This window comes from Mastigoproctus giganteus, chromosome 5 (genome assembly GCF_048544385.1).
Source record: "Mastigoproctus giganteus isolate SK-2022 chromosome 5, ASM4854438v1, whole genome shotgun sequence".
Taxonomy (NCBI): Eukaryota; Metazoa; Arthropoda; class Arachnida; order Uropygi; family Thelyphonidae; genus Mastigoproctus; species Mastigoproctus giganteus.
In genome coordinates, this window is record NC_143579.1 from 36,960,226 (window position 1) to 36,988,037 (window position 27,812).

At 38.2% G+C, this 27,812-nt stretch overlaps 1 protein-coding gene across 1 annotated transcript in view; it reads right to left on the reverse strand.

The window, feature by feature from the left end:
• Positions 1 to 11,246, reverse strand: part of LOC150085306 (voltage-gated potassium channel subunit beta-2-like) — a 355,409-nt gene extending 344,163 nt beyond the window's left edge. The window contains exon 1 of the mRNA XM_090373139.1: positions 11,181 to 11,246. The gene's annotated coding sequence lies outside the window, so the exon portion shown is untranslated. The remainder of the gene's footprint in view (positions 1 to 11,180) is intronic.
• Between the last annotated feature and the right edge of the window lie 16,566 nt (positions 11,247 to 27,812).

Consider the following 27,812-nt stretch of genomic DNA (forward strand, 5'->3'; position numbering starts at 1 on the left):
TGCGCTTCAACTGGTAGGGCTGTCGTTGCGATAGACGGAATTACTGTGCACACTGCACTCAAGATATCCATTTCTCTGGTTACCAAAAGGTTTCTGCCATTGGTGGCAATGGTTAGCCCAAAGCCACCTAAGTGGTATGCGCCGAATCATAAACGATTTTCCGCAACCAGCTGGTTTATGCCAGCTCTGAGCACATCAAAGATCACCTCCTATGGTCCTTTGCGAGATCTCTTCTCCCGACTTCGTTTCATAAAATCGTGACAAATTGATTTTACTACCGTCCGAAATTTAGTAGGTGCGGCCAAAGATGTTGACACATAAAAAACTATGCTATCTTCGTTTGAGACCTCGTTTGTTTCAGCCATGTTGTGAAAAAGAGTCATAAAAATTCCTCGCATCACTGACGTGAATCGAATTCAGGTCTTTTTCACCCGGTGGGGGGGGGGTGTTATGTACTAACTGTGATGCCCATGAGGGACTCTTTAGATGAGTGCAAGCGTTAGTTTGACCCATAACATCAGATAAATAACATTAGATATTATTAACCCAGTCCTGCCCTAAGAATCAGTTTCCTCGAACCCTTTATGGTATTCTCAGTAATACTGACAAAAACCATTGCACCACCTTTGTTTGAATGTATTCCGTCTCCACAAAATGGATTCCTTCTGCTGACCAGTGCAAGCCACACTGATAAAATTATCCCCCTTCCCAAAAGCTTTACGGATTCCCTAAAGTCTTGAGTTAATCCACAATGCTTTCAACATATCGTCCCTCCTGCCATGCCTAGACAGAATTGTAGACACGTATACATTCTGACCTAACTCGCAGTATTTTTTCTGTATGCCTATAATTATCCAATAAATCGCCAGTTCGTGTGCATTTAAACATTATAAGTTCCGGCATGAATAATAAGGCCTTCTTTAACTCCCTTAAAACCTGTTGCTCCTGGAACACATACCTGGGTTTAGTCCACCTATGCTTATTCCAAAACATTTTACTCCTTTCCAGTAAAATCTATTAAAACTAAATCTTGAACCAGAGCAGTATGCACTTGACTATTCTGATATAGAGCCCGAATCCGGGAGGGGGAGGGGCATTTCCTGTCAAACCAGTAGATATTTCAGGCCTCTGATAAGTTCCCAGGTTTATTTGTCTCTAGGGCAAGTACTCGTTTATTCAGTGACTCAAATTCATCTAGTACGGCATCAAGATTTTTTTTGGCATGTGCAGTTTGGTGAATGAACGATATTAAGAGATGGTTTGTATATTTGAAATCTTAATGGTAGATCAGTTAAGAACAAGTAACGAATCCCACTTACATTTTAGTGCTGATTTAGGAGAATTTAAAAATGAAAGAAAGTGATAATACCCACATTAGCCAAAAAATGCACGCCTTTATTCAGTATCGAGTAGGGCAGCCTTTGTTTCTAATAACAGCAAGTTATTCTGTAAGGTGTTCTAGTGTGTTTTGGTCTAATTCTAGCCATTCTTCCAACAAAATATCGCGCAGCTGCAACAAAGTTGAAGGAAGAAGACTTCGCTGCTGTATAGCTCTCTCCAAGATATCCCACACATTCTCAACAGGATTGAGATCAGGTTAATGAAGACTAGGGGAGATGGTGGAAATCAGTGTCATGTCCTCCGAACCATTCTTGAACGATACGCTGTTGCAATGTCATCCATAAAGTGGCCATCACCTTAGGAATAAAAGAAATAAAAATAAAGACATTGCAGAGTGCAATAGAACCGATACAAAATTCAGGAACTCACTGGGTGACATTCGACCTTCCACCGGTATCAACGGACCAAGTCCGTGCCAACAAAGCATTCCCCATATCATGATACCACTCTAGATTCTTGGGTTGTCTTTAACAAGGCAAGCAGGATCCATCGCTTCGTGAGGTTCTCGCCACACTCACTGTCTACTATCAGTGCACAACAAAATGTATCGTGATTCGTCTGACCACATGACTTGCTTCCATTGTTCTACTTTCCAATCACAACGTTCTCGGTACCACTGCAAGCCGATTTTCTATTTTTTTTTTTTTTTTTTTTTTCTGAAACAAGTAGGTTCGGAATAGGCAGGAGACTGCCAATACCTAATTTCTTCAATTCCCCCTGCGCATGGTACGGGTTAAAACAGGACATTTGTGGGCTTGGGTGAAGTTAGATGTTATTTGTTGCACACTGGACATCCTATTTTTCCGTACAGTCCTCCTTAGAATACGACGGCTTCGCTCTTGAAGTATTGTTTTCTGCCACTTTGATTTAATTTTTCTGTTTATACTCCGGCACGACAACCAAGTCAGTAGAGTTTACAATAAATCGTCAATACAAATATTTATCGTATTTAGTAGTCGCGGGCTTGAACCCCGGTCCAATCAAGGAAAGCGTACTATGCACTCTCGCTCCTGACCACACGGCTACGTCATTTATGCCTTTCCAGTCATTAAAAAACCTTTGAGATGGATGCTTTTGGGAAACCATTTATATCTTTTGCTTCTTGAATTGGGAGTCATGCTAAACGTGCACCCACGATAAAACCTTTTTTCAAAGTCTGACAGATCACGCGTTTTCCCCATTCTGGCTACAATTACCGCAGTCAAACAGCCTGTGCACTCTATAAACTCAACGATGTAACAATTCATCACCCCATGTCACAGTTTTCCTTGCATCTATTTTCATTTTTCCGTCTGTGATTGTCTTTAATACAAAGAGCAATGAGAAATTCACTTTTCTGCTCAATATATATATCTGTATATTAAATTACTCGCAGCTCAGCTCTTGGGTCTTCCGATCATCCCTAACAAAATCGGATAAAGTAGTACGATTGCACTGTCGGCCTTAGTACTTCGAAGAAAGCTGATGTCACAAAGCTTGACAATAATCATGGCAAACATCTGCCTATATTACAAGAAAATACTGCTGAAAACGAGTAGTATCAGATTTCTCAATGAATACGAAATTAACAGGTGTTTCTTTCGCGAGTTGACCCACACTCCAATATCCTTGGCCATTGCGATGTCTGAATAGAAAATTCATTTGTTAGGCTAGGTTAATGAACGGCAATAAATAAAGGCACTCTGCATGTAGCTCGTAATTTTAATTTATCTACAGTGAAGTGTTCAGAAAATTAATAATGATTATCTCGCAAGACCCTGAGTTTAGTTTAACATTCCTTAAAATCACCAATATCGTGCTTACGGCATGAACCTGTTACTAAAAATAATCGGCCAGTATTTGATAATCTACCTTGTCTTGTAGTTTGAAAAATTGCTAATTTTCGGTAACTCTGAAAGTTACACATGGCACATTGCCCAACCACTAGCAAATTAAGAAAAACGTCCTTCTCCACAAGGAATGCCGTAAACAGGCGATAAACAATGTGTCGTGCCAAAATAAGCTTACGTTTAATCACGAGGCTAATCCTGACACTGTCTATAAATAAAATTCTATAAAAAATAGTAATAAAAACTTCCAAAACCAATAAAGTGAGATAAAAATGTTAAGAAATATATAACCGATAAACCTCTCAACAAAATTCCTTCATTTCTTGACATACGAGAAGTGAAGGGCTTTTAGTTATATCTTTTGAATCCTCTTTCGAACATCCAAGTCGTCCATGGGGTACAGCAAATAAAGGGTTATAATCCTTCACCGATTTTTCGTTTTTTTAATGCATATACAGGGTCCAGTCACATTATCATGACCACCTACCTAGTATCCAGAATATGCACCTTTCGCAGCATGCAACACAGCCAGCCGCCGTGGGAGGGACTCAATAAGTCAGCGAAAGGCTGTTACGGGTATCTGTGACCATGCAGACTGCAGTGCACCCCGGAGTTCCTGTAGATTCCTTGGTGGAGGATCCATCCGTCTGATGTGTCGATCGAGGTGGTCCCATAGATTTTAAATTGGGTTAAGATGAGGAATTCGGTGGCCAAGAGAGTAGCTTGAAATCTTTGTCGTGCTCCTCAAACCATTCACGGACAATTCTGGCGACATAGCATGGCGCATTGTCTTGCTGATAGATACTATCGCCCCCAGGTAACACGGTCAACATGTACGAGTGTACCTGATCGGCGACGATCGATACGTACCATTTGCGTTCAGGATGCCCTCCAAAGGTATCAGCGGACCCAAGCCATGCCATGAAATCATTCCCAAAACCATAACGCGGCTCCCAACAGCCTACCTTCTGCCAACAATCGTGTTCGGGTGTCTGTTAATAATATTATATATTAATAATTGCGCAGATGTGGGAAACCACAGGTGGCGCCCGACCCTAACACTATGTCTGTTAATAATAATAATAAAAAAAATAAAAATATCTATTTTTTATTTCATTATATATATATATTATTATTATATATTTTTATTATTATTATTTATTTTTTTTTTAATTGGTCTCCGTTCAGGAAGCTCAGGCGACCCTGACGGAGACCTGCCAGAGAATAATGGGCAGCCTGGCTACCTCCTAGTGATGTGTGCGGGCAACGTGGGATCCCATCAGGGGTCCTACGGCCAAATGCCAGGACACACAACAGAACTCAACACAATACTATACATTCAACACACTACACTTTTTCTAGGGTCGGGGGCTACCTGTAATTTACCACATCTGCGCCATGTGTACGATGTGAAGAAATACAGAACACTGTAAATGCCTTATACCTTATACTACACTTTTTCTGGCATTTACAGTGTTCTGTATTTCTTCACAGCGTACACATGGCGCAGATGTGGTAAATTACAGGTAGCCCCCGACCCTAATACTATGCACACTATGTCTGTTCTCGGAGGTTTCGCGCCTAATACGTCACCGTCCATCACTCTGTGGAGCAGAAATCGTGACTCATCGGAGAAGGCCACCCGTTGTCCCTCGGCCGGGGTCCAGTGTCAGTATTACTGTGCAAACTGACGGCGTTGTTTTCAATGAACGGCCGTCAGCATGGGTGCTGTCACTAAGCATCTGCTCCAGAGCAAAATGCGCAACAGGGTTCGCTGCACTGTCGTGTTGGAGACATAGACTATGCAAACTATGTCGTGTTGGAGACCTTTCTGGTGGTGCGCTACTGTTGCTCAACTGGACGGCCAGTTGAGCAACAGTAGCGTGCCGATCGGTCCTGACCAACCGTTTCAGCCGACGTTCACCTCTGGGAACAATGGCGCATGGGGCTCCACAGCTGGCACGTCGGGTCGTCAAAACTGTCCTATTCGTCCAATCTTGATACACTTTCACCGCTGCAGCATGTGAGCATTTCACAAAGTCCACTGTTTCGGAAATGCTGGCATTCCTGGCCCGCTAGCCGATGATCATGCCTTTTTTTCCAGGTCTGATAGGTCGCATGCTTTGCCCATGACAGAGGCTGTTACTGTGTTCACGGATGCCGAACATCAAGCCTTATATGCTTGCATGTGTGAACTTGACATGTGCGCTTGTATGATTCACTAGGCGTGTGTGATGTCTGCATTGGGGAATGGTCATAATATTGTGACTGGACTCTGTAACTTCACAGGTTTTTTTCCAAGAGTATATATACCTTTTTTAATCAAAAGTATTGGGATACAAACAGGGCCGGACCAAGTATTTCAGCATCCAATTAGAAAGATTTTTTGACGCCCCTTTACTAAATATATATATATATTTCTTGCCTCATTGGTCTTCTGTTTTTGGCACTCCTTAAAGAATGGCGCCCCGGGTAAGGGTCCTGCCGGATTAAGGTGTCTAGCCTGCACCTTAATCCAGCACTGAACACAAAGAAGTAATAATTTAAGCGGGAAAATTAATTACCCGAAGAACACTCAGAAGAGAACTCAGTAACTTATTCAGCATCGATGTAGCAAACTTTATAATTTTTTAATTGATCATGAAAAAAAATAAATATTCGGAAAGTGTTTCTGCGTGAAAGCATCATATTGTTTGTCTTATGGAAATCTGTAACTCAGAGAGTGATCTGGCAATTGATCACATCTTGTGCTTTTCAATTTTTGTTGCATCAGTATATGCTGGTAATAATTAGTATGCCATTTCTAATTAATTTTGCTTCAGTATATGCTGGTAATTATTAGTGAATGAGTTATTATTAATTTAGCATAGATTATTAATTTAGATTAATTATTAATTAGATTATTAATTAGAATTAATTAGAATTATTAACACTATTAATTTAGCAAGTTAATCACGCGAATTTAAAAGGTTTTAAATTTCACAGAGTTTATTTATCAACAAACTGTCCAATATCTTAACTTGAGGCTGAAAAAAATTGATGCTGATTTATAAAAAGCCAAACTCCCAGAGTTTGATATTATATAAATCAATTTCTGTGTCTCAAAACTTACAAGTGAGCATCAGTGACTATATAGGGACAGCTATTTGCGAATACCATAAAAGTTCCTTGTGTCATTGACGAGAATCGAACCCCGGTCTTTTCCATCCGGTGTGAGAAAGACGGTGGTTACAACCACTATGGTACCAGCGCAGACTGTAAATATTACAGCCCGAAGGTGGGGCTCTATCGGAGTGATTAAAGAAGTTCCTTCCTCGTTCCAGCTGTTTTTTTTTTTTTTTTTTTTTTTTGGCAGCCAATATACGCAACTGACGCCCGAGTTGACAATGGGCATTTTTTTGTGAAAGCGTACAGGCTCGATCTCACAACACAACACAACACAATGTAAATGATGTTTAAATATCCTTCATAGTAACGATTTTTAACCTTTCGAAGCTAAGGACCATCTTTTAATTGAATAAAATTTAGGATCAAAAATAGTTTTACTAATCTTTGGTCAGTACGCAGACTACCTGCTAAAGTGCTAGCGGACCTACAAGATAGTAATACAAACAAGTCATTAATAAATACTCCCAGAAAGAAAGAAAGAATAGTTTCAAATTAGAATTTTCTTTTGGTTAAATTTTCTTTTTTGGGCTCTTGTTCAGCTGTTCTTTTTTTCATAAATGTGAAGAAATTTTGAAGCAGGAGTTTGTATTATGATTGTATTAGTTGCCTTTTAGTCTCGATTCTTTTCAGTGGAAAGAGTAGTGGGAACACGGTTGTTATAAAAAAAAATAAATAAATAAAATAAATAAAAAAGCTTCAGAATCACATGTTACGAGTAACCTTTGGACAAGATGTTTTTTTCAAAAGCATAAATGAGTATGCTTATAAATACTTAACCGTTAAATCTTCTCGAAATAATCTCCAAACCCCAGTATATGGAAGACTTATTGGGCATATGAGCCGAGACAAATGAGACTGACGCGTCAATATATCATATCATGTGTGTAAATTGTATGTATTCTTTGGTGGATTTGCCTCTTTGATGGATGAAAAACTCAAGTTTTTGGGATAAAAATAATAGACATGTGGAATACAGCGTGTCGAGTTGATTATCATCAATAGCAGTAAAACAGTTTTCGTTGATTTTTCCCCTAATAATCATTAATTGCATTAACAGGTCCGTGAAACAGTGCCATACAATAGTGGCACAGTCAGCTGTTATCTACAACTAATGATCCTCCTATGTCACTACACAATGATGACAACAGCATTCTTTCTTTTAGTAAGATAAAATAAGTTCATAAGTTCTTTTTCTGTTGGAAATACTGACAATCTTGCTCTGCTTCTAGTGTCCGTATCGGGAAAACCATCAGCCATGACTATAAGAAAACCATTTCCCACATATTACTCAAGATACCGATTAAAGATACAAAAGTCAAAAGTTAATGATTGAAACATTCTGCATTTTAAAGATGATAAAATAAAAAAAATTCAGATCATTATTTAAATACATGATTAATATATTACTGTAAATAGTTTCATAAAATAAATGCATTCTAAAACATATAATAACATACAAATAATATACCATTCGCCTCAAAAAGGAATGGAAATTTTGTTCTCCCTGCGATTTGGAGACATTAAGAAATTAACACAAAATCCGTAGCCCGAACATGGCATACTAAATCCGAAAAATTCCAGATCAAACCCAGGAAGGTGGCTATTTCTATGTATTATGGCTACTCATGTAGGGTAGCAGTGCACTTATAAGTTTATGGATGGGAGGAGGAAGATGAAGAGTTTCATCACACTCCAGTAATGGATACCACACATATTCTCTATGGCAATAGTTCTTAACCTTTTTATCTCGATGTACCCACCTCCGCCCAAAGAAAAAAAAATTGCTTCAGAAACACATGTTACGATTTGCCTTTGGAGAATATGTTTTTTCAAAAGTAAATGAGCATACTTACAAGTATTTAACAGTTAAATCTAAATCTGTCTATCATGCTGGTCAAGCCTTAGGGAAATTCTTCTACAATAGATGTTCAGGCAACCAAGTTTCTCCAATACAGAATTATTCATTAACGCACGTGAAAATCTGAACACACATCCTCAAAAATTCTTCCATTGGTCTCACTTGGTCCTGTCAAGATGGAATCCTGGAAGTGACCATGTCCAGTCACCAACTTTCATTGGCGCCAGAGGGAATAACATATGGTGAGTCCTTTTGACAGCTCTCCTGTATAGTATAGTTCAGGAATATTCTATAGATTCTGTAGAATATTCCCGAATTCTATATAAGTCATATCAGTAGATTCTATATCAGTCATGAACGATCTAATTTTACTGCTATCACATTTATACCCTTACTTATTTTGGAATGAAACCTCCAAAATAAGCACAATGATTGGGATAAACAGTGAGCGCCACATAAAGTTTGCCGAACCTGTGTTGAAGCATTGAGGTTGTGGAAAAATGGTAAAAAGAAGGCTGTGCCATTTGCGATTCCCATGATTTGGTGGGCAAGGAGTAAGCATGGGATGTCAAGGTCTGGAAAAAGAGAGGCAGTTTGTTGCCTGGATCAAAGAACAAAATTGATACACCACTGGTACACCCCAAAACTATCCTCTTTCTATCTTTGCACATCAAACTGGGTTTGACGAAACAGTTTGTGAAAGTTTTACCTCAGGAAGATCCCTGCTTCAACTACTTTTGTACTGAATTCCCATTGATCATCTTAAGAGAAGCTAAAACAAGGTATTTTAGTTGGACTTGGACCTCAAATTCTCAAACTGAGGTACCGAGATTTTGGGGGAACTTTGAAAAAAGAGCAAAACAGGCATGGATTAGCTTCAGGTCAGTTATTGAGAACTTCTTAAGGAATAACAAGGATACAGACTACAAGAATATAGTTGAAAATAAGTTGGCCAACTTCATGTCAATGTTTTCTACATTCCCAGAAAATCTAGAAAGTGTTAGTGAAGCACAACGTATGAGGTTTCATCATGAAATTAAAGACATAGAGATGAGGTACCAGGGAAGGTGTATGGCAACATGATCGCTGACTATTGCTGGATGCTGAAGACGGACTGTAAAGTAGACGGGAAGGATCTGCAAAAAAAATCAAAGAAACGAAAATTTGACCTATCGCACATCAGTTTTTAAAATGAGAGGTGAGTTAGTGTACTTTTTCAGCATGTATTTAAATATAAAAGTCTAGTAAAAGTAGCATTTTGTTATAATTTTAGTGCACAGATTCTGCCAAAATTAATAAAAATAACATCAGTGAATTTTTTTTTTCAAAATGCACAGTAGTGTTATTTCTATGTACCAAACTACCGTATTATATTATGGAAAACAGTACTTTTATATCATTCGATTATGGAAAATCGTTTTGATTCGATTATTTCACTCGGTTATATCATTCGATTATGACCATCACTATGAATTTTTTCCACTGATTACGAAGGTCAAGACAAAATATTGTGTATCATCCATTATTTTGAAAAAATTCTCTTTTTTTATTTTATTTGGTTATATATATATATATATATATATATATATATAGTTGCTATATATATATATATATATATATATATAGTTACTGGCACCTTGTGTAACTTTTGCCACTATATATATATATATTTTCCGTTAGCGCATTGTGCGCAATGCGCTAACGGAAAATGTTCTATTAACTCGCACTATATAGTAATAATTATTAATACTACAATTATTTGCTAAAACTTAAAAGAAAGTGTTAACCTTTACACTACTTCACAAAAATCAATGCAAACGGGGCGATACCGGAAGACTGCAACTTGGCATGGTAATGCGCAGTCTCATTACCCATTAACACACGTACTTAAAAACGAAACTGGTGATATATATACATTTATATAAAACCACATATGTGGTTACTGTGATGAAAGTCAAGTTGGCAGATTTTCCTGCAATAAGTGTATTAGTGGACTTATCATTAAGAAATTGGGGTCAACTGCATTATTCAGAAGGGAATTTATGTAAAATATAAGGCTACTTCCATTTCAGATACTTATGAATAATGTACTCTATATATCAGGAAGCATGATCGGATGGGGGGGAGGAAGAAGGAAATATCACAAGTCGGAAAAAAAAAAAAAGTCCATCTCTGTCGCTCATTAAACTGGCATGCACTTGCCCTAGTGAAAGTTTTATAAGTACGTGCATCCACGCTAAGGCAGGTGAATTCGAACTAGGTCGATAAGAGAAGGAAAAAAGTTATAACACGATTCCTATTACCAACGACTTTTCTCAACGATTATAGACTACTTTTAAGATGAAAACAGTTTCAAAGGTTTATTATAAAAGCATTTGCGATTTGTTGTATTGTGCACTGTTGCCACAGCGACGGCTGTGTGCCAACTTTGCAGAAGGGTATTGTTAGATTGTTACAGATAGGATTCCTGTGGTGGAAAATATAGACCACAGCCCGGCTATTGAGCTGATTTACAACACTTCTCTTTGTTAGTTTTATGTACCCTTCCTTGTGCGAAACCTTTATTTAAAATTCCAGTGACCAAAAAAAAGAAGGTACTGCTGCCTAGGGCATGTTTTATAAGTGTCAGCATTCAGCAAACAAGCCACATAGCACAGTTGAATTAGATAACTTATATATATATATATATAAATTTCATTAATTTCCTGTTTACCATGCAATACGCACACCATAAGTTTCTTAGAGCAAAACTAACAGTTCTCTCTCCTCTCCCTCTGTGGCAGGCTATCGTCTGCCAAATTACGTATAATATTTTAGTTTTGCAAATATCCGTTCAAATATGAACGATTAATTTACCATTTGCATGCAATATATCCTGTATAGTATAATGCAATTAGCAACTTAAAATAAATTGCAGCACTTACCTGAAAGCCAAAGAAAGAAATAAAGAACGGAAGCAGACGCATTTTGATCCAAAGAACACGCCAGACCACCTTCCACGAGCGATGAACTAACCTGTCACTGTCAACAAATAGCACTTAGCAACCGAGTGGACTAGAGGGCGCTACAATACTGGAGTCCGTTTTAAAGTAACAATATTATAACAGTTTTTAGCGTAAATTCGTCGTTGAAAGCACTAATGACTGGAATTCGAATAAGTAGCAGCTTACGACGGGCTTTTGTGAGTTGCAATTTATAAATACTGAATGAATGCTAAAGTTACATGCTTTAAATATTTATTCGGTTTGTTTTGTTTGAAAAGTTTCAAAGCAAGCAGCTCACTAAAAAGATTATTACACACGAGACAAATATCATTAAGCGAACTCAATGGAATTACGTAACTCAAAATTTTATAAATGTACATTAACAAATTTACAGTTTTTTGTAACCTGTATATACGTAAAGGGAAAAGAAGATTGGAATTTATTTACTCAATATACACTGTGGTATTATTAAATATAAATAAATAAATAATTTTTTCTCTTAAATTATTATTATTATTAGTTGTAGTATATTTATTTATTCATCTATATTTTTTCCTTTAGATGCAGACCAGGGTTGCGATCATGAAAATTATTTTTTACAGGCAATATAGAAAAAAAAAATTACAGACAACCAAACTTTTTAACGATCGATTTTAAAGTATATTAAGATTATTATTATTATTATTATTATTATTATTATTATTATTAGCCAGAGGGTGCAAGGAAGCTTGGGGCTCATGCTGCATCAGCCAAAAAAATTTTTCTGAACTATCCCGAGAGAGAGAGAGAGAGAGAGAGAGAGAGAGAGAGAGAGAAGTAGACGGGAATCATCAAGAAAGGGAAGAATGATGATATCCAGCTCAGGACCCTGTGTGTGCCAAGCCCTACTAACCAGATATGAGCACCTGGGGTTGGTGCAAAGTTTTATGGGCTTCTTTCATGGGCTTCTTTTATGGGCTTCTTTCACTCTGTGGCTGAGTTAATCGGGTTCAAGCGCGGACAGCAAGTTTTTTCTCCCGGAAACTCGGGTTTTTCGTCCAGCAAAACAGACAATTTATGGACATATTATACAGTACATGTGCAAATTAATAAGTTTTCGGGTGGCCCTTATATGATACATTTTCCTACTTACTGATGAACATTCTTTCCACGCCTTAATATGCTACTTCAAGGTAAGCTTTGATTTCATTCAATAATTTGCCAGTAATCCCATTTACGTGATTCACCATTGTTCCAAAGTGCTTGCATTTTTCCTGTTACTACAACCATGATAACTTATCTTTGTACTATAAATAGTACATTACTTGATTTCACTAGTAGTACTTGAATCTCAAAATCTCAACTGACTACCATGTTTTTTTTTCTTTTTTATTTTCATACGTACTTTAGAAATATCGAAATATTTTATCTAAAGCGGTAAATGTTCGGCGACAGCGCGTCTGCAGTTATAAACTGCATTCAGTGAAAAACAATTTCATGAATACCTGACCACAGTTCCAGGAATATGTTTGTGAAAATCTTCATATTAGGATAAATAATTCAGGTGAAATAGAAAACTGTACGACCAAAAATTTTACATAGAAGTCTCATTCTTCACATTCAATTTTAAAATCTTCCTCTTCCAGAAAGAATTTCTTAACATAGGTATAGAGAGAGAGTTTCTGTTGCAAAGGACCATAAAACCAGCAATGCTACCGATGTTAATGATTAATATAATGATTCTGTCATGAACTAATTTGACAGTGAAGATTTGTTCTCTTCTTCTTTCCTTTATTGGAAAGTAGCTACGCAATTGCATATTTGTGTGGAAATTAATCAAGGTACTTAGTTTCGTTTAACTGAGTTAATTAAGTTTAATTGACTGATTAAACTTAATCGTTAAAATTAATCAATTATTATTAAAAATTCAGAAGAACCATTTAACAGCTATTTAAAAAAGCTTTTAATGAAATTTTAAACTGTTATGTTTTTATATGAACTAAATAAAAACTTTTATAATATGATAGTAAGAAATTCAAAATATTTCGGATATTTCCCTTAACACTTTATAAATCTATTTCAGGTATTACTTGCATTTAATAAAGAATCTCTTTCTAATTTCTCTGTCCAGAGAATGACTGGACCAGGAAGATATCAAAGAAAATCTCGGATCTTATTTACACCTACATTCGTTCATAGAGTCATGGATGAGATTTTCATCGCCTGCTGAAGTTGAGAGCTATTTCCTGTAAAATAACGAAAAACCTTGTGGGCTCACACCATGGCCGAATTAGTCGGTATTGCAGAGTGTTGCTTATTTTTTCTAACAGAAATTAGGTTTTTCATCCAACAAATTATACAAACGACCATAAAACCAATTCACACACACACTACTCCATTTATCGATGCCACATACTTACCTCGCCGCAAATTCTGAACGGAACGTATATGCTGATGTTATTCAAAGAGAAAAGATAAATGAAATTCACCAATGCATTCAACAATAGATTCTCCAAAATAACTGAATGTACTGATGAATTAAGTTCATCAAAAAATTCAATTCTGTAATTTTAGAGAATCCATTGCTTGTTTTTGCTCCAAGCCAGCTAAAGCTTTGAGGCATCAATGTATTGCGACTGCAGTTTCCTGTATTTTATAACCTATTTCTCTGGATAAAAAAAAATTCGAGTTTCTGGGAAAAATAATAACCATACAACTTTAACCTGAGACTATACTGAGCCATCGAGAATTACTTTATCTACCCGTGTTTATTACGTCTGTAAATTCAGTGTATTCTCTGGTTAGCCTGTCCGTTTTGCTAGAAGGAAGAAAAACTCGAGTTTCCTGGGACGGGGGACCTTGCCATAAGGTATTCCTTGAGCAGCGCGATGCGTAGACTGTGTAGTATGAAGATAACAAAGCACTCAAAACCTACGTTGGCATTGTTATGTTTATTTCCGAATCGGAAATACGTACTATGTGCACTATGCACATAATGGAGTCAAATGTTTCGCTTGAGACAAAGTAACTCAGCCTCAGAATAAAAAGAATCCATAAAAATTCCTCTTATTATTGACAGGATTCGAACCCGGGCCTTTTCCATCCGGTGTGAGGAGAACAGTGATTACAACCACTATGCTACCCTCGAAGACACTAGTTCGAGACCAACTAATTTTGTTGTAGTAGTAGTAGTAGTAGTAGTAGTAGTAGTAGTAGTAGTAGTAGTAGTAGGGATTTAAGAGCATCGGCGACTAAGGCCACATTGCTCCGCCTATATTGTCTGTAAATTGCGTGTGTTCTGAGGTCGAATTTCTGTTTGCTGGACGAAAAATACAAGTTTCCGGGAGAAAAAAACCAGGCTACCCTTGTCTGAGACCTGGTCAGTCTGTTCGCTTAGTTTGTCCGTCTGAGACCAGCCACTTTCACCAGAAAAAAAGGTCCACAAAAATTCCTCACGGCATTGACGGGACTCGAACTCCGGTTTTCCCACCCAATGTTGGCAGGACGACAAACCAACCAACTGTGCTACCTTCTCAAAGTTAGTGCCCAAGTTAGTTGTTGGGCACTAACTTTGCGAAGGTGTGAAAACGACCCATAAAAATTCCTTCAGCACTAACAGGATTCGAACCCACTTCTTTTCCACATTATGTGGACGAATAAAGATGGCTTTTAGAATCTACCGTCACTGTCTGGATCCTCCTTCAAACCAAAATGAATTCACATAAAACAGTTCCTGAACTTCAATCGCTTGTTTCCAAGAAAACAGTGAATTCCACCCCATAACTGCAAATGTGGGGTCAAGCATACTATACATGCGTCCTTTCAGCTAACTTGTGACCCGTCATTGTGTATCCCTCTCTTCAACCATATAGAAGACATAACGATCTAGGGTTGATATTTTTTAAAATGTAAATGGACTTCAATCCAGTGACAATCAGATAGCAGTGAAAGAACGTGAGGTCTAATACCGAATCTTATAGCGAATCCCATGTCATTTTTAAAAACGTTGGGAGTGTAAAAGTGTTAGATGTGTAACTATACACTGATGAGCCAAAGCATTATGACCACCTACCTAACATGATGTTGGTCCTCCACGTGCAGCCAAAACAGTTCATAACCGGCGAGGCATGGACGCTACAAGATTTCTAAACGTGTCTTGTGGTATCTGGTACCAACACGTAACCAGCAGATCCTTTAACTCCTGTAAGGTCCGTGGTTTAGACGCCGCAGATCGGAATTGCTGTTCAAACACAAACCACAGATGCTCGATGGGCTTGATGTCTGGGGAATTTGGAGGCAAGGGCAGTACCTGGAAATCTTCCTCATGTTCCGCGAACCAGTCTCGAACAATCCGGGAGGTGTGGCATTGTGCATTATCCTGCTGAAAGATGGCACCGCTAAAGGGGAAGACCGTTGCCATGAAAGGGTGTACCTGGTCAGCAATGATGTTTAGGTAAAAAACAAAACAAACTATTATTTTTAGGCCACCCGAATAATTAAATTCATCTGCCGTGCTGTGTGTCTTATGTCTTTTAATTGCGCGTGTTCTATGGTCGATTTGTCTGTTTTGCTCGACGAAAAACCCCAGTTTCTGGGGAAAAAAGCTTGCTATCTACACCTGAGACTGACTAACTCAGCCACGGAGTGAAAAAAACCAACCCATTAAAGTTCCTCACGTCATCGACGGGATTCGAACCAGGGTCTTTTCTGCCTGGTGTGGGGAGGCGGTGATGATACCACTGTGCAACCCGGGCAGACTATGATATTTAAGTAGGTGGTAGACGTCAGAGTGCCCAGCACATGGATGACTGGACCCAGGGTATCCCAACAGAACATCGCTGAAAGCATGACACCGCTGCCACCGGCTTGTTTTCGTCCCATGGTGCATCCAGGTGCCATCACTTCCGAAGGTAAATGATGCCCACTTACCAAGCCGTCCACATGGTGCAAGAGGAAATGTGATTCATCGGACCAGACGACCTTCTTCCAATCACCCAAGGTCCAGTTCTGATGCTCGCATGCCCATTTTAGGCGCTGTCGCCGGTGAACCGTGGTTAGCATGGGCACTCAGAATGCCTGTGGCTACACAGCCCAATTCAGCTGGGTTCGATGTACTGTGTGTTGTGACACATTACTCCCGTCACCGGCATTCCAATTACCGGCGAGTTGCGCCATAATAGCCCTTCTGTTGCCACGTACCTCAGGGAGAGCCTTCGCTCACTTCGAGCATCGATGAGCTGTGGTCGTCTAACACCTCGCCGGCGGTTCGTGGGTTTTCCCTCCTCGGACCATGTTCGGTAGGTACTAACTACGGCTGACCGTCAGTATCCCACCAGCCGTGCCGTTTGGGATATGCCCTGACCATCTGGCCATTACAATTTGGCCTTTGTCAAACTCGTTTAAGTCCGCTATCTTTTCCATCTGAAGAACAAGAGTAACACTGATTAACGGAGCTCAGTATCAGGTGTTTTTCATACCGTGTCCCCACCCGCGGACACGCCGTAGTTCATCTGCAGTTACTTCGATTTCCATAACGACTCGCTGGTCATAATGTTTTAGCTCATTGGTATACATCCAGTAAATCGTACTTCTTCTGTCAAGTCGAAACAGTTTGCTCGGTAGCACAGTGATTATAATTATCTTCCTCCTTACACGGGGTATGTAAAGGCTCTAGTTCGAATTCCGTCAATGACGCGGGGAACTTTTTGTTTTTTCACTCCATGGCTGAGCTAGTCGGACTCAGTCACCTCCTCGCCCCAGGAAACTCTGGTTTTCATCCAGAAAAACGGGCAAATCGACCTTGTGACCCGTCATTGTGTATCCCTCTCTTCAACCATATAGAAGACGAAACTTATGAACATAACGAAATTTATGAACATATTACGCATAAGCAGATGAGTTAGTTCTCGGAACTAATATAACAATTTTTTTTTAAAGTCGCAACAGTCATCGAGAGTAACATACTTAAAGACATCAAAGCTTCTTTTGATAGAATTAAGCGAATGCTAAAATTTCTTGCTAAGTATTTTCGAATAGCAGATCACTCTTCTGTTTTCCCCACAAGCCTGCCTTAAAGCAGGTAAGTCAAAGTGACAAATGAGCATACCTGTTTTACATGCTAAACAGAGGTGTCCCACGGGGAGGAGTTCTCTGTGCCTTTCTTTTTGGCATTGATCTTGGCTCCCTTCTTTACAAGCCATGTGAATTTCAAAGCATAAGCAGGTGATTGAAAATGTTTTCTAAATCGTAAGGTAATGGAAAAGTGGCTCAGACTTCTGACACAGCTATATGTCAGCTGTCTGAATTAATGGCCAGTTGGATGGGCGTTCAACTATCGAAAATCTGCTGAAATGCCCTGCACAAAAACAATATTAATATCACTAAACAGACAACCTGTCAACAAAGTTCAACAACAGATGGAACTTGGATTGTCTGGGACGAACAGCCCAGATGTGTGGGCAAAACATACTACATATGCCTCCCATTGCACACCACCTCGTTAGTACTAAATTAAAAACATTGAGGCTCTTTGGAGGGCTGCTCAGTAGCTCTTCGGAATCTACCATCCAACACCGATTATGAAATGCGGGATTACATGTATTTCCCCTATCGCACTTTACAGTTGAGTCATGGGACTTCAGTTCCTCTCCCGTAAATCAGTAGCTTTCTTGGAGAAAAATATTAGCTGGTGGTTAAAGGTGAACATCATCATTCTAGCTAAGCTGCTTTTGAGCATGCTCGATGTTCCAAGCTTTATGCAAACCATTTTAGGTCAGCATGAGCACAACAGCGAACTCATAAGTGGTTACTATGCGCTTTAGTCCAAATTAGACTAACTCAAAATTTCCTGAAGAAGTCCTCATCAGTACCCTTGCCATCTTTAATAAACTTCAAGTCAGTAGTGAAAAAATTATGAAGATAGACATACCAAAACAGAATCCTGCATCAGGCTTACTTGCAGACCATCAATAATAAATGAGCAGAAGAAGTACAGCAAAACAAGCACCTCCAGTCTGTACCTCACCGACTTAAACATTAAAAGTTATTATAGTTACTTAACAATTAACACAACTATAGGTTAATTAATTAAGGTTGGTTAGGTTATCTTCACTGTATTCCCCTTGTACCATGAACTACTCTAGTTTCTGACCATTGCTATCCAGATGACAGCAGTTGCCTAACTTTCACTGTCATAATATGTCGGTTCCTCTGAGATTACGGTACCTGATCACGCTGCATTTGTGTGTGCGTGTGTGTGTGTGTGTGTGGTAGAGGAAAAGTTTTGGGTTGCAATTCGGAAAAGGTCCAAACCCTCTGCAAGGTAAGTTTGGGTCTTCATAAATAACCTCACCGGCTTAAACATTAAAAGTTATTATAGTTACTTAACAATTAACATAACTATAGGTTAATTAATTAAGGTTGGTTAGGTTATCTTAACCTTCACAATGGCAGTGAGCTGTCTTTAAAAAAACTAAATAATACAGTGTTTGCTTACGAGTATCCATGCCTGTTATGCTATGGAGTAGGTTGATAAAATGAAGGCTTCAGGATTTGTTATTTCGAGTGGAGCTGAGTCCTCCTTCTGAAATGGGGTTAATGTGCCGTTGTTTCGCTTGAATCACGTCCCTGTGAAATGAAAAAAATTCCATTGGAATATTAAAATACAGTACACAGGCTGATCATTAAATATGCAGCACTGTACAAGCACAGTTTTGCCGAACTCTCGGTAGATGGCAGGAAAGGATATGCTCAAGAATATAAGACAGTTGCAAATTCTGCCATGATTTCTGGAAGTTGAAAGCTGGTTTAAGTTACCCGCTGTAACACAGTGGCATCGTCACCGTCCAACCCACACTGGGTGAAAGAGTCTGGGTTTGAATCCCATCAATGACGCGAGGAACTTTTATGAGCTTTTTTTGACTCTGTGGCTGAGTTAGTCTCAGGCGTAGATACCAAATCCCCCCCCCCCCAGAAACTCGGGTTTTTTGTCCAGAAAACTGTCAAATCGACCAGAGAACACACAAGCAATTCACGAACAAAATACACTTGTGCAGATGAATGAATATTCCTGTTGGCCCTAGTGTGACATTTATTTGTAAGTGTGAACCGTTTTATGAGCTGCATAATGGGAAATTTGAAGACTGAGGAGCGTTTTGTGATCGCTGTTGTGTTCGACCTGGTGCTGCTACAGACTGTGAGAAAAATGTCAGAGACTTACAGAGAAAAGTGTCTGAATTTAACCCCAGAGGCTCACATCTGGTGAGTATGGGCTTGGCACACCCAGGGTCCTGAGCTGGATATTATCATTCTTCTCTTTCTTGGTGATTCCCTTCTACTTCTGACTCTTGTCCCCCCCCCCTCTCTCTCTCTCTCTCAGGGTAATTCTGAATTACCCTGAGAGAGAGAGAGTTTTTTTTTTAGCTTGTGCTGCATAAGCCTCAGGCTTCCTTGCACCATATGGCTAATAATAATAAGAAAATTGTAATTTTCAAGTTTCAAGAGCAGAAGCGTTAAATAAGATCGAGAATCTGTGACTGACGACTATGTGGCCTTGATATCCACGACTTCCACCGCTTCAGAGCAGCTTGCAAAGGCCCAGAATGTACTGCATGAAGACGGGAGAATGACACTTTGTCAGCCAGTGCCAGTCTGCCGGGTTAGCAAAATTATAATCACCATCGCCCCCACACTGGGCGGAAATGGCCGGGGTTCGAATCCCGTCAATGAAACGAAGAATTTTCTTTCTGTCAATCAAGGCTACAAAACTGCTCACACTAGAGCATAACTTAAGGTCACTTTGCAATTACCAAACATGTCAGAATTTGCTACTGGATCAGCCCATTCTTGGACAAACACTCTCCTGCCGTCTACCGGCAGTTAGCCGAAACTTGAGTGGTTACACGGTGCCGTTACTATTCTGCTAATTAAATGATCAGCTCTGTATTACGCTTTTGTTTTTCTCGATCAAACATTATTTAAATATTTATCAAATTTCATTAAGGATTAAGCACAAGAAATGGATTTAAGTCTCGTACTCTGTCCACTTGAAACTTTAATCCTGACATAAACAAGAATGCGTCATCGAGAAAAGCATTCATTGGTCAGTTGCTAAACATGGTACTCCTGCAAGTGACCAATGAGAGTGTTATTCGGTTTGAATCAAGATATGTGAACAGAAAATAAGTGTATATAAAATATGTAATATGTTTTTGCCTATTGTTGTCTGCTTCTTCTTGATTTTCTTTTCAAAATTAAACTGACTTAATACTGCACGATCGACGTCACACTGCGTAGAGCTTCAACTGAGCGATACCAGGTGGCAGCAGAAGTGCACGCTGATGTCGAAAATTGTTTATATTAGTAAATGGTACATAATTATTATATAAGCAGTGGCAAGTGGCAAGGGGTGGAGGTATTGTAGGGCTTGGATCTCAGTTATTGGAAATGAAAATCTCTACTAATTTGGTACGGACAACACGCGAAGGGTCACGTGATTAATATCAGGTGGAAAGAAAGCATGATACTGGGAAAGACAGAGTATGTAGTGATTGTGATTAACGATATTGTGAATCTGTTACAAAGAACATTCAAATTGGAAGAATTTTCTAAAACCACATGCGTAAAGGAAGCAAGAGTATGCGGCATTAGCTATATGAAACTTAACTTCCCAAGAAACATTCATACTAAACGTAACCTATGTCATCTTCTCTCACTTTCCTATGTGTTTGTCTAGTTACTCTTTAAATTTCCTTCCCACTGACACCTTAGCTGCCGAAGGGAATCAAGGGAAAGGCTTTTGTAATTACTGCAATATTAATCTTTGCTTCTTCTCTGAAACAGTTTTGGTGAAATATTCGCCACGGTTGTTCTAATTCTCTTAAATTACTCTTAAAGGCAATTTTCAAACTTTCGAATATCTACTCTATAATTATCTCCTTTCAATTTAAATTTATCTTCATTTGTGTTTTTTACCTGAGGAAGAGTTCAGATGTCCTCAGCACTTTGAAAGTTATTGTTTATTTTTACCCAATTGCAACCCTGAAGTAATATTGTAATTTACTGAACTTAAAGACCTTAGACACTGTAATGTCTTTATGTTAAGTAAGTTAAGTAAATGACTAACTACAGACCTTATAGGGCTGTTGTTATTCATTCTACCTCGGCAACTACTTTCATGAATAGGAAATACGTTTGTATATCTCCAATTTATGAAAAAAGCTGTCATATTTTAATGTTCACAACTCCAACTGGCCTCTGTTTTTAATCACACGTACCCAGCTGGTTGAAATGCTGAGGCTTTTGCAATTACTAATGACCTCGCACAAATTGTTCATTTACTTACCAGAATACCAGACAATCCTAACCATACAGCCAACACGCTTGATCTTTTTCTCACAAACAACCCTTCAAGTATACGGTCGAAGGGATTGGTTCTTTGGCACCTCAGATCCTTGGTGATTGTCTCTTCTCCAATGGAGCCTTTATTTCATGGCTGTTCCCAACCTCGTGTTGTTTGGCATTACAAGAATGCAAAATGGAATGATCTGTGAGAGTTCTTTTCCTTGGTCGGATTACTGTTTCAAATCTGCTGATGTATGTCAATGTTTGCTCAAATCGTGCCAGTGAAATTATTCTTGTAGGAATGAAATCCTTTATTTCACACTCCACCCTAAAATTTCGTCCTTTATCAAAACCTTGGTTTTCCAATAAATGTGCTAAGGCTGTTGAAAATAAGAATGTGGCATATCGCAATTGGCTTGTATCAAAATCTCCAGGTTCGTTTTATGCCTACACCAAAGATTGCAACAATTGGAATTACTTCCATGGGTACTGTTCTTCTGAGTTAGTTTCCATGATTTCCGCTCTCTGGTCTAAACTAGTCTGAACACGTGCCACAGTCAGTTCGCATCCTTGTACTATACAACTTACGGCGCCTCCGTAGCCAGGTGGGAAGGAGCAGCAATGCGTAGCACATGCTTCTTGATTAGACCGGGGTTCGAGCCCGTCACCACCAAATACGGAGGATGCGGAAAGGTCAGGGAATGACCACCGCATATTCCGGAGCAATATGGCCTTAGTTGCTAATGCTCCTAAAATCCAAATAACAAACAAACAAACAACTATACAACTTCAAACTCAAAGAACGTTTCTTCTTCCTCATTTATTCCTTCAACTTTCGTTTTCTGGAACAACTTCCCTTCATACGTATTTCATGAAAATGACATTCTACAGAAATTCACGTATAATATCAACAAATATCTTCTCAACCTTCAACCCATGCACGGCGCTAAGTACTATAGTTCTAATAAATAAATAAATTTTCTGTTTATACTCTGGCACGACAACCAAGTCAGTAGAGTTTACAATAAATCGTCAATACAAATATTTATCGTATTTAGTAGTCACGGGCTTGAACCCCGGTCCACTCAAGGAACGCGTACTATGCACTCTCGCTCCTGACCACTAGGCTAATACCCCTCGTGCTTGGGGTTTCATAAAAAAAAAAAAAAATTAGGTCCCACCCAAGACCGAACTTATTAGCTCATGTGCTTTATGTTCATAAATTGCGTGTGTTCTCCGTCGATTTGCCTGTTTTGCTGGACGAAGAACACTAGTTTTCTCTGGGGGAGGGGACTTTATTATTTACACTTGAGACCAACTAACTCAGCCAAAGAGTGAAAAAAAGTTCTTAAATGTTTATCACGTCACTGACAGTATTCGTATCTCGAAGATGCATGAAAGCCAAATTTTTATGATAATTAATACAGTGTTGAAATCTGTACAAAAAAAAATCAAAATACTGTACTAGTTATACAAAAATTTACGCTCTATGTTAAAAATGCTGCCAAGCGGCATTTTTCCAAGCGGATTTTTTAACAAATCTGTGAAAATAATAGCAAAGGAAGAATTCTATTCTCTCCTAAACATTTACATGTTATTCTCTTTTTGAAATAATATTTTAGTTTTGTACTTCTGCATTTTTATAAAAAAAATAAAGCTAATAATTTCACAAAAATTGTGGTTTCTGGAAAAGTTTCTCCTTTATTTGAAATCAGATTAAATTAAATTAGGTGAAATGCGCAATTACATTTCAAGGCGTTTGATTATCAAAATAAATGAAGTTAAAAGGTATTAAAAACTTATACAGTATATTATACTGAAAAATATGTGAGATGTCGAGATGTCACGTGTTGTTCAGTATAATATATAAGCAAACATGAATATTCTGAACCACAAATTCTGAAATTTTGCTGTCAATTTGACTTTTCCTTGTAGAACTATATAGAATATCTGACATATGACGAACTTTCTATCGGTCCGATTTTAATGAAATTTGGGATAATTGGATTCTGTAAAAAGCCCGAGATGTAAAAATTTCATCGAAATTCGCCCAGTAAATGGACTAATCTGGTTGTCTGTCCATCCGCAATAAATGGACTCTCATTGGGAGTCCATTTATTGCGGATGGACAGACAACCAGAAACGGACATGGCAGAGTGTAGGCGCTTTACACATTTCCAAAAACGCCTATAAAGAAAACTATCGGATAGACCAAAGAATGTTAGAAAACTGGTATTGCTGATCATTATTATTATATATAAGCTACTATATTTGGTGTGCTGGTGGTAAATGAAAATTTTACATGATTAAAGGCCAATTTGAATTTGATGGAACAAAATTGGAATCAATCTCTCAAAGAAGAGTAAACAATCCGTATCGATAGAATAATTGTTACTAACCGAGATCTACAAGCTATTAAAAGTAGATCTACTAGCTATTAATCATAATCGAATGAATCGATTATAACCTCTCAGTTATACCCATCACTAGTTACCATTGATATGAAGTGGACAATTGTAATTATAAAATGATTAAATTATAAATAACAAAGATATATTCAAACAATTATATAAATATGAATACATAAGCAATAATAATAAATAAATAATCATTATATTTATTTATTATTATGATTATACAACTCACGTGATCTCTTCAGCATAAGAGATCACGTGAGTAGTATAATCAGTCTCCTGTTAATGTAATTGGTCTCACACTAAAACTAGACTTTGTTAGAGGAAAACCGAAAACAGATTTAAAACCAGCGTCTAAAGATCTGTTTGCTCAACATTTCTTTAAAAAAAAAATAATAAGAAGAAGAACGAGCCTGAAATGTAACGCGATTGGTATATTACTCAACTTGTCAACTAGAAATTTGGTTATAACAAGAATACATTATAATGAGTACGCTTTTATATTCCCTGTTCTGGTTACAGCAGACTTTCACTGTATGTTTTAAAACGATAACTTTTAATTTCAAAATAATTTAATAAATTATTAAAACTTTTATCAAACTGACTTATCAGAGCGATTTACAAAGCAAAAAATTATAAAGAACAAAAATAAGCCCGAAACTTCTACTATTTTAACACAAGTGTAGAAAAGATGTTTTGGGCTGGTTCTTCTACAGTCCTTTCCTATGTGCTGACACCGTGGACAAATGTTACAATGGATATGTAATGAATTAATCAAATTTCCCTTATTACCTACGAAACGTCTACTGTTTTTCTCTTTAGTATATATGTAATATAGGTGTAGAATAAACTTCTTTTTACAAATGTAGATTTATCGTACTGGGCAGGAGTTGAATTGCAATCAATTTTGGAGCAGAATATGGAATTTTTATTGCTGCTCCTCCTACAACTGAACAGATTGACCATGATCGTGGATTGAAGGAAATGAAAGTCAGCATACACTATCCTTTGACAGGAAATCGTGGTCGCCTGCATAAAAAGGAAATCGAATTTTATCAAAGAGAAGGATTTCTAAAGCCGCCACAGTGTTTCGCTACTGTTTTTTTTTTTTTTTTTAGTATTTCCTTATGACCTTTTCACTCAGTCATCATTATGTTAACTTTGATCCCACAAGCTACATTTCATGTGAGCGAAATGGATTCCGCATATCTAAATTTGAAAGAATCAATACGTATGCGTAGAAAGAGAGGTTCGTTACCATCAAAAGTTCGCGTATTGATGTATGAGCGCATCCAACAACGCAGATGCTTCTATTTTTGTATTGTCCTGGTATTTTATGGACTCGACTAGATAATCAATGACTTAATTTGTTCATACAGATATGGAGTAGGTGTGTGGAGGAGTAGGGGGGGGGTTAAAGAGAACAGAAGAATATTAGCTGATAACAGTAGACAAAATACCGGCTTAGTACAATAGTTCTACGGATTCTTGTCAAATAATCATTTCATATTTATCCATATGCTGCACAAACAACAAGAGGGATGAAAAACAGTTTTCTACTATCATAAGAGATAACAGAGATGACTTCTGCACCATTAAAGACGTTTTAAATCTACTTGAGTGCGAATATTTTTCCATCATGGGTACGATTATGCACTGAACTCTTTAAAAACAAATACAGTATAAGCTTTAAAATACTGTAATGGTATACTCTAATTATTAAAATATTTCGATTTATTTGATGATTGCTGTCCTCTACTGGCAGCATTCAATAACAGTACTCAATGTCGTCAGTCGTACATTACGAAAATCGTTTTTCCGAGTAGCGGCTAATTTTCCTGCCACAATAATTTTGTTCAATATTTTTCTTCTCTCGTGTCTCCGCTGTCGTCCCTAGCTGTTTGTTTACAAAATAAAGAATCCTGCACTGGCGCAGCATGAAATCCGCGTACCACTTTGTTGCCAGTTGCCAGGCACGAAAACGATACAAAAGTTTTTAGAACAACCTATCACGTATTCAGTTCATGTTTTCAAGAGTTGTTACTGTCCACTGCTGCAGAGACAGAAGAGAAGGCTTGAAGAAGACGAAATGGTCGGATATTTCCCAGGATGCTGTGGGCAAATGTACGAAATCTCTTCGAAAGTCAAATACCATCCTGTCCTTAGGTTAGAAGTTAGTTTATTTTACATAACAGAACCGCAGGGGCCCTCATGGGTAGCACAATTGATAGGATCGCCGTCCTTCCCATACAGGGTGGAAAAGACCTGAGTTTAAGTCCTGTAGAAGACGTGAGGAATTTTTATAGCTCTTTTTCACAACTTGGTTGAGTTAGTCAGTCTCAAGTGAGGGTAGCATAGAAAACAGAACACAAGCAGTTTACAGACAATATACACGGAAATGTAGTCGTTGATGCTCCAAAACCCTACTACAGAGCCACAACAACAGTGCCGCAGTGCTGAAAGTTGCTTGTTTTCCTCTTTGTTTAATAAACTTTAAGGTGCTTAACTCAGCCAGAAGCATTTTCGGACCCATGTTGTAAAATATTTTTCCCTCGATCCTCTTCAGCGAATTGTGGATAAGAGTATTTGTCTCCAAATACTCTTATCCAAATACTCTTGAACATAAGCCCAAGTTTTAAGGTCAAATACTCGACCCTCGGTCTACAACGAGTACAGAGATTCTACATGATTGAAATCTAATATAGATAATGCATACAGTACTAATTTTGATTTTATTTAAACTACTACGTTCAATTTTCCCGCATCCTAAAGAGGAGGAAGCCACCTAGGGGTTGTTTTCATGTATTCGTCAGTCTGCAAAATCAGAGAGCGGGAGTTTACCATTGGTAATTGAGGCTGGTTAAACGTTTGTATTACTCCTGAAATGCATCTTCTTCCATTTTGAACTGATTGTGATTTCTAGAGGCGAATTATGTTTTTTTTGAACTAGTTGTGATGTATAGAGGAGATTCTTCTTGATTAATTTATTCTCTTTAGAACCTCCCATGTTACGACCACTTAGCAATCCATAAGGAGCCAGTGAAAGAGAAGATGATGCTGATCGAAACGGATCTCTGCTGATAGTCTAGTTACCCATGGTACAGTGAAACAATGGAGAAGTTATGGTGAAAATAAAGGCACAATGGCCAACTAGTTGAGTGCATGGCATAAAGTTGCTCAACGAAAACGGGAAACCTCATATAGCCCTTGACATCCAGGTTCAATTAGCGTAGTACAAGTAGGAAGTGCTGCAACACTCAGGCCACAGCCCTGACCTGTCGTCGGGCGACTAACATCCCTTTGAACAATAAAGAAAAGGAGAACCTTACATTTTAATTTTACTAGAAGTCAGCTAATTCCGAAGGGTGTGTTTCACGAAAATTCTATTTAATTTGAACGATCTTTTTTTTTTTTTTGAACTTATTTAGAAAGGTTTTAAGTTTATTAATGCTTTTTATTATTGAACATTCAGTGAAATACGCCATTCTTTGTTCGGTATAGGAAATTGTAATGAATGGTATCGATTTAATTGTATCTCATATTGTGATCATCCTTCACAACTAGTTACCATGTATTGCACTACCTTGAATAAGTAACGGTTCCCCGCTTGGAGAAGACTATTGTTACTTATTCTCAGAGGATATCACCACCCAGACGGCGCAGTTTCAAGGCTTGTTGGCCTATCGTCGGTGAGTGGACAGGTATCCTGGTGTTGCAATTATGCCAACCCAGTTATGAAGTATAATTCCACGATACGATGCCAAAGGATGTACATAGTAATAATTACTAGGTAAAAATAAATGCACTGTGCTGTCTGGGTGGTGGTATCCTCCGAGAA